The sequence below is a fragment of the Panthera pardus genome, unplaced genomic scaffold, assembly GCF_024362965.1.
Source record: "Panthera pardus isolate Hobbes unplaced genomic scaffold, ASM2436296v1 HiC_scaffold_25, whole genome shotgun sequence".
In the NCBI taxonomy this organism is placed as follows: Eukaryota; Metazoa; Chordata; class Mammalia; order Carnivora; family Felidae; genus Panthera; species Panthera pardus.
The window spans coordinates 79,918,550-79,932,557 of record NW_026526821.1 but is presented as its reverse complement, the minus strand read 5'-3'; the positions used below and the strand labels follow the sequence as shown (position 1 = coordinate 79,932,557).

The 14,008-nt window shown below is 38.8% G+C and overlaps 1 protein-coding gene across 1 annotated transcript in view; it reads right to left on the bottom strand.

The window, feature by feature from the left end:
• The window catches only part of EHBP1 (EH domain binding protein 1), a 366,236-nt gene extending 352,573 nt beyond the window's left edge, over nt 1–13,663 (bottom strand). Inside the window, exon 1 of the mRNA XM_019433536.2 lies at nt 13,447–13,663. The gene's annotated coding sequence lies outside the window, so the exon portion shown is untranslated. The remainder of the gene's footprint in view (nt 1–13,446) is intronic.
• Between the last annotated feature and the right edge of the window lie 345 nt (nt 13,664–14,008).

Genomic DNA, 14,008 nt, shown 5'->3' with positions numbered 1-14,008 from the left:
TATAAGAAAGAATGGAATCATGCCACTTGTGACAACATGGATAGATGTAGAGAGGATAATGTTAAGTGAAATAAGTCAGACTGAGAAAGATAAATACCATATGATTTCACTCATATATGGAATTTAAGAAACAAACAAATGAAGAACAGAAGAGACAAACAAGGGAATTGGCTCTTAAATACAGAGAACAAACTCATGGTTTCCAGAAGGCGGGTCGGGGGGAGAGGGGGATGAGTGAAACAGATAAAGAGGATTAAGAGTACACACTTATCTTGATGAACAATGAGTAATGTATAAAATGGTTGAATCATTATATTGTACACCTGAAACAAATATACTATATGTTAATTAGACATACATATATACTTCAATAAAAAGAGAAAAAAACTAAAAGTTTACAATCAAATTATATTTTCAAAGTCAAAAACCATATTTGAGGGGCACCTGGGTGGCTCAGTTGGTTAAGCGTCTAGCTCTTGATTTCAGCTCAGATCATGATCTCACAGTTCGTGAGTTTGAGCTCTGCACTATTAGTGCAGAGCCTGCTTGGGATTCTCTCTCTCTCTCTCTCTCTCTCTCTCTCTGCCTCTCCCCTGCTCATGGTCTCTCTCTAAGTAAATAAATAAACTTAAAAAATATTTTTAAAAAAACATATGCACATCAACATCCCCTGTGGGGTTTTAGACAATACCAATGTGATTAAAGAGCAAACTCATCACAATTTGTTTATAGAATTTTAAAACAACATGCATGCAAATTCTGCCATATGAAGAAATACTAAATACTAGAAAATCCTGAGAAATAACTTTTTGCTAAAGTTACAAAACCTACTGCTATTTTAGTAATAATTGTAATTGTTTTCAGCGTATATTTTATCATTCATGCATGAAAGACTACAACTCACTTTAAATGCAAGGACAGATAAATACGCAATAAAATTGTTTCATTGGGAAAAGTTCAGTCAGGGTTTGGTATTAATGTAATCATAATATGGTCACAAGATCTGGGCTCTTGCTCATGAAAACAAATACTTGCAATTTTTTAAAAGAAATTTTTTCTTTCTTTATAAAAAGTTTATTTATTTTGAGGAGGAGGTGCAGAGAGAGAGAGAGAGAGAGAGAGAGAGAGAGAAAGAATCCCAAGCAGGCTCTGTACTGTCAGCACAGAGCCTGACACAGGGCTCAAACTCACAAACCATGAGATCATGACCTGAGCTGAAATCAAGAGTCTCAAGCTTAACCGACTCAGGCACCCAGGGACCCCTACTTTTTTTTTTAATTGGCTCTTTGCCCAATGTGGGGCTTGAACTCAGAACTCCAAGATCAAGAGTCACATGCTCTACTGACTAAGCCAGCCAGGTGCCATGACATTTGTAATTTTTAAAAATTATTTCAATATTAGCAGAAATTTTGTTTTAGGGAGACACATCAAAATAGATTCTGAACTAGCCTACTCTTGTTTTTTTTTTTCCTATCACTCTTGATATTTTCTGTGTTGAGGTTACACTTACAGATATTTATTATATTCACAGCTCACTGATAAGGTTTTGAGACTTATGGATGATGATGATGATGATGATGATGTAATCTCTATGTGCCACATGGGGTTCGAACTCATGACTTCAAGGTCAAGAGCTGCTTGCTCTACTGACTGCCAGCCAGGCACCCCAAGGCTTCTGTCTTTTAATAAGTAAGATTGACTTGAGTTTTAATGCATTTAAAGATCCTTTTCAATAAAAGTGACTATAGACCTTGAAACTTCTTTTTAAATTTTTAAATATTTGTGCTGGATTAGTAACTATAAAAAAATGATAGGCTTCAAATGATTTATACACTTAATTATGGGACTCCTGAGTATGGATGGATGAAATGGGTTACATACATCCTTACTTAGGGTTGCATGAAAATAGCCTTTTCAGTACTCATAACAGTGCCTTCCATGAATCAAAGCCAGAATAGTCATTCTGAAAATTGAATCCAGTCCTGTATCAGTCCTCTACAAAGAAAGGAGAACTAATGTAAAATTTCTAGTTGTTGAGAAGAAAAAAAATCCTATTTTGATTTTGGCTATTTCAAAAGTGGCTGTTTATACTTTCTCTATGATTAAGGCTAGGTGGAGAAAAGGCAAAGAGATGAATAAAATAAAATAATATGTCTGACATATGGAAAGTACTCAGTAAATGCTGACTTCCTTCTTTTTTGTTCCTTTTGAAGAGAGATTTTAGTAGATAACTTGTTGATTAAATTAATTAAGTGTAAGGGAGGAGATGGTATTGATCATTCATGCTATCTAAAATATCCAACTTATACATTCAATGATTTACTTTCTTAATAATTATCTCTCAAGCTATAAATCAGAGCCTGAAAGAGCCTTCAAAAAATCTGCTTCTAGTTATATCACTTCACTGCTTTTGCGAAGGTCAAGTTCCAATGAAAAGGCAACCTAAGGAGTCTTTTCCAGAGTCTACTTTTTTAATGAAAGTTCCTCTCTTCTTCTTTCAAAAGTAGGCACATCTAATATTTTGTATACTTACACACTCTGGTGAAGAAGTCATCTATTAGTTCACTCATTTGAAAATTTTAGCAGTAACTACTTTGGGACTAGGTCACTTTTGCTATCTTTCCTTGAATCTCCTCAATCCAAGACTTTATTAAGGCCATACTTACTCTTGCCTCTTAATCTTTCCATAGCCATTCTGTGCAGTTTCTGGAGCCCTTCAGGGTATCTTTTTTTTTCTCTAAGTAATCTCTGATCCGAATACGAGGCTTGAATTCATGACCTCAAGATCAAGAGTTATACATTCTACCGACTGAGCCAGTCAGCCACCCTTAGGAGTATCCTGAAAGCAATATTTTTGTTCTTGGTATTGGTATGCTTACAGATGGTTTCATAGAACATAGCTATCCTCTTGTATTTAGCTTGGCACATCAATCCATAAAGAAAATTGGGAAAGCTTAATGAGAAATTAATATGCCATGTTTCAAATGTATTTTTATTGAATCTAGGTAGGAATACCAAGAAAATTAGGTAGACAATAAGTGGTTACTTGTATTCCTAAATAGTTCATACTTCTATACAGAAGGGAAACACATATATCACACAACGCAACCATACATTGTCTGAGACCCTCGGGACTGCTGAAGGACACTGGGATTTCTTATGCCCTCTTTGTGCTAGTAGAAGACTGCACGTAGGTCAACAGGAAGATAGGCCTAAGGCAAAACAATTTCTGAACTTTATAATTTCTAATCTTTGATGCAGAAAAGGTTTACCCCCCTCCCTCCATCCATAGGAAGATTATCTTAGGGTTTGAAGAAGGAGGGTAGTATTTAAATAAAAGGCTTACTCAGATTTTGAAAAGTAGAAAGGGAGTGATCACAGACAGTGTTCAGAGCTCAGAAGGATCTTAGAGAATATTTAATTTAATTCCCCTAAGAATAACGAGACCAAGAAAGTATTTGTGTCTGCTTCAGGTCAAAACAGCCAGAAGGCAAGAGGTCACATGGAGTAGTGGAAAGAGCATGGACTTTATGGCTGACAGCGTGGATTTGAATCCAGCTCTTCTCATAGCTATCTGAATGGTTTTCTCACATACAAATTGGGAATAGTAGGACCTGTCTGTTAAAGTTGTTGTGAAGAGTAAATGATATAACCTACATAATCTGCCCAGAACAGTTGTTAGTATTCTGCAAATGTTTGGCAAATGTTATTCTCAGTGCAGGAACCCACACCAGGGTCTTTTGACTCCAACTCTTGTACACTGCACTGCACTATCAATACAGCTGGCCAGAAGAATTCAAATATTTGCTTCAAATATAAGATTCCAATGAAATAAATTGTGCACAACATCAAATAATGTTTTAAAAACATTCACTAATCAATGCAAGCAATACCCAGTCCTTTTTAGACAAAATTAAATGTCCCACTTTTCTCAGTGATTTTTGCTGTTTTCAGATACACACAGCTCAGTACAAAGAGATGACACAAGGGACTTTTTATCTGCAATGCAGAGAGCAATACAGAGATAATTTATATCCGAACTTGCCGTTAGCTCCATATGGCATGTATTCATCATTTAGTGGGTTCAGTGCCCTATCTTTAGAGCTTCAGTGATCAGGGTAGAAACTGCCTACTTATTTATGCTTGGCTGGACTGAAAATATAGAGAGAGGAAGAGGTGAAGGGAAATGCCACTCCCTGCAAGAACTGGCCCTGAAGTTAGGAGTCTAGGATTAACATTGGCTTGTCCAGGAATAGCAGACTCTGTTTTAAAGGGTAGGCAAAATGCAGATGACATGAGGTGTATTATTTATGGGTTGCAATCATGCATGTTATTCCTGTCTGCCCCACAAAGGACTTGACTGTGGTTAAATGTACAGCTGTCTTCTTTTTGTTCAGCACAAAGCCTCACTGACACTGGGCAAGTGGGTATTTGCAGAAACATGTGATCAATTAGTTTGTATCAGAAATAGGAGAAATCGCTCTCAAAAGCCAAATTCCCATGCTCCTACTTCAGAGAGGGGGAGTAGAAAGAGAAGCACTGTATTCTCCTGTCCCTACTGAGAGTAAAGTAACAACGGGTTCTCCTCTCCCGTTGCTTGGAAAGTCAAAGACTCAGTCCCTTTATACAAAAGGAATTTTGATTTTCCTCCAGTTTTTGACTCAAAAGATATATAAATCTTTCAAGCTGGAAGAATCTGTTTTTTTATCCTTCAGTCACCAGGATTATCTCAGTGATGGGAAAGAGGGAATTCTGAAGTGTACACTCCCCTCCCCAATGCCATCATAATATTAAGTATATATTTAGTGCTATAATTCAAACACTGGAGCAAAATGTGCAGCCATTTATAACTTCTGGAATATTAAGAATGATTATGGACTGTTACGGTTTGAATTGTGTACACCCTCCCCCATATGTTGAGGTCTTAACCCCCAGTACCTCAGAATGTGACCTTATTTGGAACAAAGGTTATTGAAGAGGTAGTAAAGAAGAGATCATTAGGGGGCACCTGGGTGGCTCAGTCGGTTGGCCATCCGACTTTGCCTCGGGTCATGATCTCACTGCTCATGAGTTTGAGCCCCGCATCAGGCTCTGTGCTAACAGCTCAGAGCTTGGAGCCTGCTTCAGATTCTGTGTCTCCCTCTCTCTCTGCCCCTCTCCTGCTCATGCTCTGTCTCTTTCTCTCCAAAATAAATAAACATTAAAAAAATTTTAAAAAAGAAGAGATTAGCAAGGGCTCTAATCCAATATGACTGGTATCCTTATAAAAATGGGAAATTTGGACTCAGATGGCCACATAGGAAGAATACCATGTGAAGATGAAGGCACAGATTGGGGTGATGCATTTATAAGCCAAGGAATGCCAAAGATTGCCAGAAAACCACCAGAAGCTAGGGAAGAGGCATGGAGCTGATTCTTCCTCACAGTGCTCAGAAGAAACCAACACCATCTATACCACAATCTTAAAATTCTAACCTGCAGAACTATGAGATGATAAATTTCCATTTTTTAAGCCACACAGTCTGTGGTACTTTGTTATTACAATCCTAGTGAATATATGGAATTCCCTTCCTCCTTCCTTCCTTCCCTGCTAGACTTCATGAAAAGGAGGCTGGAAGACAGGAACATGATTTTCCTTTTAAGTCATTGATGGACTTTAGGCCTTTTGTATCATTAAGAAATACAAATTCTTGTTAAAAGGCATATCCACACCTGACTGTAACTAAAAGTTTGGCAATAGTGGGCAAAAGGAGCTGCCCCCAAGGGACATATATGCCAATGTCTTCATGTGCTCAAAGTCAAATTATGGCTCCTAAAACTCAATGGCTCATTTTAAACCCTCAAGAACTAGAGCCTTTCCCTTGTTTTCTTCCACAGTGGCTTTTCCCTACCTTGACTGAAGAACTCATTTTTCAACTTGCTGAAAAGTTTTACTTTGTCCAGACTTACCCATCCACCTCGAAAATGGAGCAGAGCAATAAGCTATTACCTTTCCTTCTTTCTCAAGGAGTGATTTCCCCTACTCCCACACAGTGGAGTCTAGCCCAGGTTTTAACTTATTGTCCCCTCCCTTTTCTACCCACTGCCACATGAAAGATGAGTTTCCAAGACCACTGTTTGTCTATTGTGCTCTTCTAAGGGCTTCTCAGTGATACAGCACCAAGACTACTGACACTTGCATCTGAACATTTATGCACATCCCCATACTGTCACAGAGTTGTTCTTTGTTTCTTAAGATGGCACTACTAGATAAGTTCCAATGTGTATGCCTGATACAGAGTAGCCTTATCTACTCTGAGAATATGGGGTCTTCTTGTGCCAAATGTGGCTGACACTGATTCTTAGACTAAAGACCTTCCAAAATCCAGAACTGGTTGGTGTGCTGAGAGCTGCTATATCCTCATCTATGATGGAACTGGAGCTTCTATTCATAAAATAGCAACGTCTGAAACTCCAACTGCCTGGGTCTACAGCCTATAGAAATTTCCCAGACATCAGTGATGTTACCACATTGCTTGAAGCTATTCTAGCAAATAGACATCCGTGGGTTTTGCCTGCCCAGCATTTATTCCTCCTCCTTCCCTAGTTTTCCCATTTTCTGTCCTTGTGGTTTAGGTGCTGACTTTATAAACCCAGCTCTAGGCCTCTACCATTAGTGAAGAAGGTGCACATGACCAAAAACAAGCCAATGAAATCAATCAGGGCCTTGTGCGAAAACTGCTGGGAAAAAGGTACTGTCTCTATTTGACTTGGGGTTGGGAAGAATGTAAGCCTGGAGTTTTTAGGGGCCACCAGGTGAAAAGAATCTTCTGAGAATGAAGCGAAGATGAGAGATAGAGAGATCTAGGGGAGTGCGTTGTGAATGTTGTCTGGACATCATCTGCATCTTTGAGTCCAGCCAAACCTGAAATTTTCAGCTATGTAAGTCAATAAATTCCCTCTGCTTAGGCCATTTTGAGGTGGGTTTTCTGGCACTTGCAGTTGAAGGTATCCCAATATATCTATTGTTTCTTTTGGCCTTCTGTCTTCTATTTCTTGCTTAGTATACAAGTTGTTCTTGTGCATGACCTTTACATGTTTAGCTCCCTCATAACTGCTGGGATGAGCTTCACTTCAGTGTTAATAGGATGTTCGGTGAATTTGCTCTTGTTAATCTTATTCTTCCAGTGAGAGAATTTATAGGTAGTTGATGGTGAAATTGTTCCCCCAAACCCAAACCCTAGAGGTTGGCAGGATAGCTGCCTAGAAGGTCAGGAAACATCATAACTTATTATAAGACTATGACCCAGTTAAGAGCTTGAAACGTGTTGGCACCATCTGTCTGTCAGATTTCTAAACGTTAGGATAATCTTGATTTATTTCTAGACTTTGTCAATCAGTTTACCACATGCTATCTGCAAAACAGTATCCAATGACATCCTCATTCCAGGCTGAGTATAGGATTTTCTTGGTGCGTGCTTGTATGTGGCTTTGGTTTTATAGCTGCTATAAAAAAAACTTCACAGATGTTTACAATGAACAACAACCAAAAAATCCCAGATAAAGTAGAAGTAAGACTATTAATTCAAATGCACTGGAAAATCTGCTTCTTAGCAATTTCCAAGCCGGGAGAACTGGAGAATGACAACAATCTCTACCTAGACAGTACCTACCCCCATGGCCAATGAAGGACACATAGACCCCTTATTTAGCACTTTCTATGACACATCACATCCTACTAAAGAATTAAAATATCTTAGAATTGGAGAGGCCATGCTGTCATAGAGCTTGATTTACTCAGAATGTAGGCATGCCCTCTACCTTTTTCTTAAATGGCAATCCAGACTTCTTCCAAATGTCAAAATATCTTAAGGATTGGGTGTCTCTGCCCATTGAAGGAAAACTCATATTTATGTGCTGTGCTGAGCCACAGCCTCTCTCCTTGTAACTTTGAAACACCAGAATTTTATTTAAGGGAACTTAGAGATCATTCAATTCAACATCTTCATTTTATTCCAATGATCTGCCTTCTGGAACAGAGTATCTAATCATCTTTTCTGTAACAGCCCTTTCAATATTTTGTGGCAGCATTTGTGTTCTTCCCATAACATTTGTTTCTCTGGAATAAATATGCCCAGGTACCTCAGCGCCTTCCTTATCCTAGTCAGAGTCCTCTGAGATACTACCCTAACTTCCTGTCTTCTAACTCCCTCTTGTGACATGATACAGTCTCCCTAACATCCCATCACTATTCATTCAGAGGCTAGGTATTTCCTTCCAGGTGCAAAACTAACGGGGGAACACAGTTTTCCATAATTTACGTTGTTCTAGCTATTCTATGTATTTATGTAGAACTACTATTTTATGTAGCTCTTAAGCACAGAAGGGTTGGTTATGAATGCCCTGCCAATGTTTCTGGCAAAGACAGATTTTACAAACAAATTTGTCAGACTTCAGATAAAGACTGTCAATAGAGGGGTGCCTGGGTGGCTCAGTCAGTTGAGCGTCCGACTTCAGCTCAGGTCATGATCTCACAGCTAGTGAGTTCGAGCCCCGTGTCGGGCTCTGTGCTGACAGCTCAGAGCCTGGAGCCTGCTTTGCTTCAGATTCTGTGTCTCCCTCTCTCCCTCTACCCCTCCCCTGCTCATGCTCTGTCTCTCTCTCTGTCAAAAATAAACATTAAAAAAAAAAAAAAGACTCTCAATAGCATAGAATTGTGCTGTGAGAAGTCACCAGAGCAGTTGTTATAGGCCACTGCCTCATTTCAGTCATGCTATCTTACATGTATTCAGGTTTTTAAATACTTTATCTTTTTTATATATAATTTAAAAGAAAAAATTAATGTTTACTTATTCTTGAGAGAGACAGACAGTGCATGAGCAGGGGAGACTGACTGTTTACTGACTGTAAAAAGTCTTTACAGGAGTAGGTCTCCGGCTAGGAGCAGAACTTTCTTTTCTGACCTGATGATCTTTCTTTAACCCAATGAAACAGTTCATAAAGAAGAAGACACAAGGCTGGAAGGTGTTTTCCTTTAAGATTCTTCTTTGGTTGATAAAAAATCATAAAGAAGGACAAATCCCTCAACATTTGGGGAGAAATACTTTCTCAATTTCTTTTATTTGGAAGTTGAATGGGAACCGTGGAAGAGGGTAATTTGTGGTGGGGGATTCATACACTCAGTATGCTTTGAACAAATGCTCAAACGAACCATGCCTTGTCCTCTTGTTTCTTGTATGTGCCAAAACTAAAATATATCCCAAATCTCAGTTTAGCTGTGGTTTTAGCTCCAGACCTCTGGGCATTTGGTACAACACACTTTGCTGGTGATGGTTGAGATTTAACCTTGAAACCAAGTTGTTATATAATTTAACAACCCCTATCCCTGTGTATTTGGTGGTCAACACCATGTTATTTTTTATTAAAAATGTTTCTGTCAATACAACTTTTATGCTTTGTATTGAGTGTCTGTGGCAAGTCTTTAATTACTGTTGAGAAATTTGTAATATAGATACATAGATATTCACTTGCAACAGTGAAAAAGGCATAAGGTTTTCTAACACCTCCAGGTGCTAGCTACCTAATGGACCTTCAGACAAGAGACTGAAATATTAAGAGAGTTGATTGGGGTCAAGATGGAATGGAGGACTACATTAAACTAGATGGAAAACAAAAGTAATCCAAAGAAAAATATGAATGTTAGGGTAATTAGGCTGATTATAAAGGAATGACAGTGGCTAAAATTTATTAGGTACAGGTCCCCGTGATGTGAGATCTGCAGCAAATCAGGAGAAGCCTCCAGACTGAATTCAGGTTAATGTCACCTCAGCTTTCTGGGGGAGGTTATGGTGTTCTCAAGCTTTTCATACTTACATGGGTTGTAAAAACGGCAGAACCAGCCAAGAGGCATCTGGATTCCTGAAGTAACAGGTATGAACATTGATGTTAGAGTTAAATCAGTTTTCCATTACCTGGGGATTGATTAAACTGGTACGAATTATTGTGGGAGGTCAGATAAAAAAGGGATGCCATTTGGTTTTAGAGTATGCTGAAAAAATGCAAAGCATGGACTTTAGGATCAGAAGATGGGGCTTGGAGTCCAGGCTGTACCTGTCAAGCTGAGTTGTCCTGAGTGAGTCAGGTAGCCTAAGTCTCAGTGTTCTCTACATTAAAATGAACCTAATAACATGGCTATTTTGACTCTCAAGCTAACATATATGAATGCATGTTATGAACTTACAGTGCTAGTTACTTGTTTTTATTCTTTTCTAGTGCTGACACCAGGTTATGAATCAAAAGGGAAACAAAACAACATACCCTATTCCATCTGGGGGACAAAAAAGATGGGCGTGAATATTGCTTTTACAGTATTTTCCCCTTATTCCTTCATCTGGATCTTTAAAAAGCTGCATTTATTTGCTGTTATGGCTTTACCCTCCAAAGCCCCTGTATTTGATGTCTTTTGGCCCTTACACACATGTTAAGAATTAAGACAAACAACGATGTTATAGGCCTGCCCACTCATAGCTTAAGGGAGCAAGTTGTGGAAATTGACCATAACCCTTGGGAACCTAAATTCCACTGACTACAGGTGGGGGACCATGTTTTGGTTTTTTGTTTTGGTTTATTTTTTGTTTTTGTTTTTGTTTTCAGAATTCTTTAATTTTTTTTTTTAAACTTTTTAAAGCAATGTGGTTTCCGCCTGCTCTTCCAACAATACAATGGCCTGGACTTTTGTGGGTTGGGAAACCATTAGAAAACAAAAATAACGGATCTTGTACAATTCATCAAGCCCACATGGGAATTTCTCAACCACACAGTCCTGTAGGATTATGGCTAGTGTGCCAGAGACATGCGCTAACCCTCAGCTTTATTCATACCAAATAAATAGTCACTCAGTCACTAGGGTAAATGAAATAAAGGTAACCACTGACACTACCATTGCCATTTTTGAAATGTGAATTCTGAAAGGAATATGGCAATTCAGTCACCAAAAATAGCACAATGTCAGCGCATCTCCCTCAATAGTTACTAGATAAGAAATCAACATGAATAACTTTCAGGAGCCAAGCTAAATATTGTTTTACATCCTTACATTTAATAATATCTTACTATTCACTAAAGTTTACTTGAAGACAAGGATCACTTTACGAAACAGAATGCATACAGTGCTTAACAGAGGTGTAAAGCTTATAACAAAGTATATGTGAAATTGTATTCCAGGAAAGATTTAGAACTGGTTTTTGAAGAGGATAGCTCTATTTTGGCCAGCTTCATTTAAGGAATTTTTAATTATTCATAATAACCAGATGATTTCCTTTTGCCTGAATCTAAACCCAAAGATGCTCAGAATAAGAAGACATCTCTCTATGGGTTCTTCCTTCTAGATGGCTTTTTTTGCAGTATTTGAAAGTTTTTCTTGGTGGCATTTCAAGAAACTGAAGGAAGACCTTATTTTGTATCTAGGCTGTTTAATTCCCATGTTCTGACTTTGCCACAATATAAGCACATTACTGGACTCTTCTCTAAGTCTCAAGTCTACTTGAATGCCTGTACAATATCCTTACGTTACTCAGCCATCTTCTCTGGTTGTGAGCAAAAGTGGCCACCTTCAGTATATCCATGAAAAAAAGAGTAGCCCAGGATTTCCTGGAGTATCTTAAGGGCCATAATTTGCACATAGGGGCACTTTTTTTTTTTTTTTTTAATTTTTTTTTTTTTTAATATATGAAATTTACTGTCAAATTGGTTTCCATACAACACCCAGTGCTCATCCCAAAAGGTGCCCTCCTCAATACCCATCACCCACCCTGCCCTCCCTCCCACCCTGCCCTCCCTCCCACCCCCCATCAACCCTCAGTTTGTTCTCAGTTTTTAACAGTCTCTAATGCTTTGGCTCTCTCCCACTCTAACCTCTTTTTTTTTTTTTTTTTTTTTCCTTCCCCTCCCCCATGGGTTTCTGTTATGTTTCTCAGGATCCACATAAGAGTGAAACCATATGGTATCTGTCTTTCTCTGTATGGCTTATTTCACTTAGCATCACACTCTCCAGTTCCATCCATGTTGCTACAAAAGGCCATATTTCATTTTTTCTCATTGCCACGTAGTATTCCATTGTGTATATAAACCACAATTTCTTTATCCATTCATCAGTTGATGGACATTTAGGCTCTTTCCATAATTTGGCTATTGTTGAGAGTGCCGCTATAAACATTGGGGTACAGGTGCCCCTATGCATCAGTACTCCTGTATCCCTTGGATAAATTCCTAGTAGTGCTATTGCTGGGTCATAGGGTAGGTCTATTTTTAATTTTCTGAGGAACCTCCACACTGCTTTCCAGAGCGGCTGCACCAATTTGCATTCATAGGGGCACTTTTAAATAACTTACTAAAAGGCATTCTGTAGAGGCAATTTACAGAAAGGTTTCTCTCACTGGCACTAGGGTTCATGGTCAATGAACCAGTAGGCTGGATTTCAGCCCTCACCTGCCCTGGCAAGGCATTTTTGCACAGCGCCTGAAACAGACTACCCTATAGGGCCCCCTGGATACATATTCACCTTTAACTGTTCCTCCCACATCCATTCTGAGGCCACAGACATCTGAAAAGACATGGTAGGCATAATTTCTTCAGAACCAGAAATCTCTCCAATTTCCGCCTCCTAGTCTTCCTTCAAATATTCACTCTCTTCTAGTCTCTGTATTTCTTTCTATCCCACTAAAATGAACCCAAGTTCTCCCTCTCCACCCAGTGATTCTCAAACTTTTTTTGACGTGAGTCCCACCTACCTGAGGCAAAAGGCTCCAAGACTCACACACTCCTCCAGTCTTTCCTACTCTCCAAAGAATTCTCTGGTAGCAACAAACTGTTGCTGTGCAAACACATTTTGTTCAGATTATGTGAATATCTGCTTTAGCAATATTGACATAGACAGTTCTATGTGTACTGCAATCCATATTCATGCTAATGTTTTGTTACAGAGAACTTAAAGGTGATAAATTATGGTGATATCACTCTCCTACCATAGGGTTAATCAAACAGTATACCTCAAAGAAAATAGATGATGATGAAGATAGAGAAGGGTAATTTATAATTAAAAAGCAGGAATAATAACCACAAAAAAGAATAATCAACTCATCATAGCACTGATACTGGTAACAGAATAATCTTCCCCAAAATTGAGGATCCTTCAACAATCTGCCCATGCATGTTTATAGTGGGAGTTTGCAAATACTGCCAAGTGTTGCCTGGCAGCCAGGTGAATACTTAGTCAAGTCCTCAGTAAACTCTACTTATGTGCTAAATTCTTATTTATGAATACGAAATACTACCAACTCCTAACAATTTTGCAGACATTAGTAAGTAGCCTTTAGAGAAAGACACACACACACACACACACACACACACACACTGAAAATCTAGGACATCAAGGGCCATTTGCTAGTAAGATCCAAAGACAAGACTTACATTTGGGATCAGTTTGTGGAACATCAGGAAGATGCTTGTGGCCTCCCGGTTGGCTAGAGTGCATACCTTAAAAATCACTGCTTAGGTAGTTGGCTTGGCTTTTTGACTCAGCTGCTCAAGATACTGGATCACTTTTTTCGTAGTCTATGGCTACTAAGGGACCATGACCTTGTGCCTTAACCAGCTCCCTGAACCCCCAACACTCCCAGTCTCTCTCACTGGAGTCCGTCTCTGGGAAGGAGAATCAGATGTTACCCACTAACTGGGCAGACTCCCAGTTACCACCTTGTCATATCTGTGATGGCATAATGGGAGGCCTTGAGTGCAACTTGGTAGAGGGAAGTCAGGAGACTTGGTCACAGGCCACCTCTGCCTTCGCAGCTGTTTGACAGCAGGCAAGTTACCTCACTTCTCAGTTTAGATATCTCCTCTATGAAATGGAAGTAATAATACCAACCTCACAGATTTCTTATGAAGATCAAACAAGATAATGTAAGTGATAAAACATGGTATAATATATGTTTTATTTATAAAAGTAATGTGTGTTATTGCAGAGAGGTAA